Source organism: Poecilia latipinna, unplaced genomic scaffold, assembly GCF_001443285.1.
Source record: "Poecilia latipinna isolate Pla-1442-1.1 unplaced genomic scaffold, P_latipinna-1.0 Scaffold2292, whole genome shotgun sequence".
NCBI lineage: Eukaryota > Metazoa > Chordata > Actinopteri > Cyprinodontiformes > Poeciliidae > Poecilia > Poecilia latipinna.
The window spans coordinates 27,737-29,764 of NW_015114908.1; the positions used below are offsets into that span (position 1 = coordinate 27,737).

The following is a 2,028-nucleotide window of genomic DNA, read 5'->3' on the forward strand; positions in this document are numbered from 1 at the left end:
GGACCGGTACCGGTCCACGGACCGGGGGTTGGGGACCACTGATTTAAGCTAACCAGAGTCCAAGAAAAGTGAGCGGATACGAGACGAGGCGGGTCAGAAAAACTACGACCCTAGGCTAAAAACAAAAGCTAAAAAGCACCTGAGCCCATTCAGAAAAATGTGTCAAACTATCCGATATGTTTACCACACAAACTTTGACAGCTGGAGCAGATTGTGGAGTGGAGAAAAAGGGGGAGTTGGCAGTTCAAGGGATTCATTATCGTCGGAGGAGGATGATGATGAGAGAAACGTGACCAGGGACAGATTGAGGAAGAGTTCAGATTAACTGCTGCTGCTCGGTAAGAAGAAGTGAAAATGTAGGCAGGATGACGGGTGTGATAAAAATAACACGATGTGTTAAATTTTAACACGTGCCGCATCAGCTCAAGGACGACACGTGTTGTGTTGTTTTTGACACTAATGTGTATGTCGTTTTAACACAACTATTGTGTCATTGAAACCAACACAAAACATATGTTAAAATGTGTACTTTTGACACACGTAAAATGTGTTTTCATAGATTGGGTCAAATAAAAATTTACATTTTCATATGAGAATATAAAAATACATACTTTTATTAAAATTAAGTGTTACAACAATAAGTTTTACGACAGTCACAATATGTAAATCATATGCACAAGTAAAAATCAAATAATCAATTAGTTCACCAGTCAACATGTTATTTTCTTCAAAGTCAAGCTAACAAAATATACCCATTTTCTAAAGTTATTCAACACCACAGGTTTTAAAATCCTTACTCTTTGTATCATATATTTTTTGTAACATTCTGTGACCAGGTACAAAAAAATACATGGCTACAAAAATCACAAAAGAGCTGATGAGAAATAACATTTATCTGTTTTGCAGTCAAATGGAAACATGCATTTACAGTCCAGTAGTCGTCAACCAAACCAAGATGAGAATAAAATTATTTCTCCTGCTTTTTTCCCCTTGGCTCCACCAGATCACAGAACACCACAGTGCTACTAACAGCTGTTAAATGTTCCAACCGTTACTTTTAACATTTCTTAAAGAGACAGCAACCTTTAAGTTGGAACGAAAAAAATGCACCAACATGTAATTACATGTAACATGTAATTAGCCCTTAATTGCATTAACTACACAAATAAGGACCATTTTCAATTCAAAGACAACCCACCACCTGTCTGTGCCATAATAATATGCTAGCTAGCTTTGACATGAAACCCAGCATAACATTTCAGAGTACCGTGTCATAGCAACAAAAATACCATAATACTTTTTACAGCTAGTGATTTAAGAAAATTCACATAAATCTAACTTGATACCAATTCATTAAAACGAATACAAGGTATATACATACCAAAGTGGTTATTCCAAAATTAGTGGCTTCAATCTTTGCCTCGTTTGTCAACTTGATCCATACTGCGGGAAAACCTTCCTCCAACCAGAAGACTTCATTTGGTGACTGAATCCCACCCAGTTATGGTGCCTTGATGTTGCCACTTGCTTATCAGCCAATGTGAGGTTATCAGCTAAATTTTCGTAGCTCATAGCCATTTCTAATTATATTTATTGTAAATGTTAAAGAATGTCTGTTTTTTAGCAAATACAGGAATAATGATGGCATGTGGAATTAATAATGAACACGTTCTGAGATGATTTTAGAAATAATAAGAATAATTGTGAATTTCAGTAGAAAACGTAATAAGGGAAAACAAATAGAGCAGTTAGAAAACAGCTACTGATACCATTTAAAAATGTCTAAAAAAATGACTAGTCACATCTCCAATAAATACTATTTGGGGAGTTGTAGCCAAAATGTGGAAATATTCAACATAGGAAATGACTGCAAGAATGTTTGGGTTGTGTCAGGCACGTGCAGAGGGGGGTCTGGGGGTGCTTGAGCACCTGCCCCTTTTGCTCCTTGCCCCCAAGAATCCTTTTGGTCAATTTTTTTTGTATTATTATTATTTTCTAAGCCCTCTTCTGACACATAATAACATGTAC

At 36.4% G+C, this 2,028-nt stretch overlaps 1 protein-coding gene across 1 annotated transcript in view; it reads left to right on the top strand.

Annotated features, from left to right (window-relative positions):
- LOC106937193 (Golgi phosphoprotein 3) overlaps positions 1–2,028 on the top strand; it is a 48,919-nt gene that overhangs the window by 15,416 nt on the left and 31,475 nt on the right. The gene's annotated exons all lie outside the window — the stretch shown is intronic.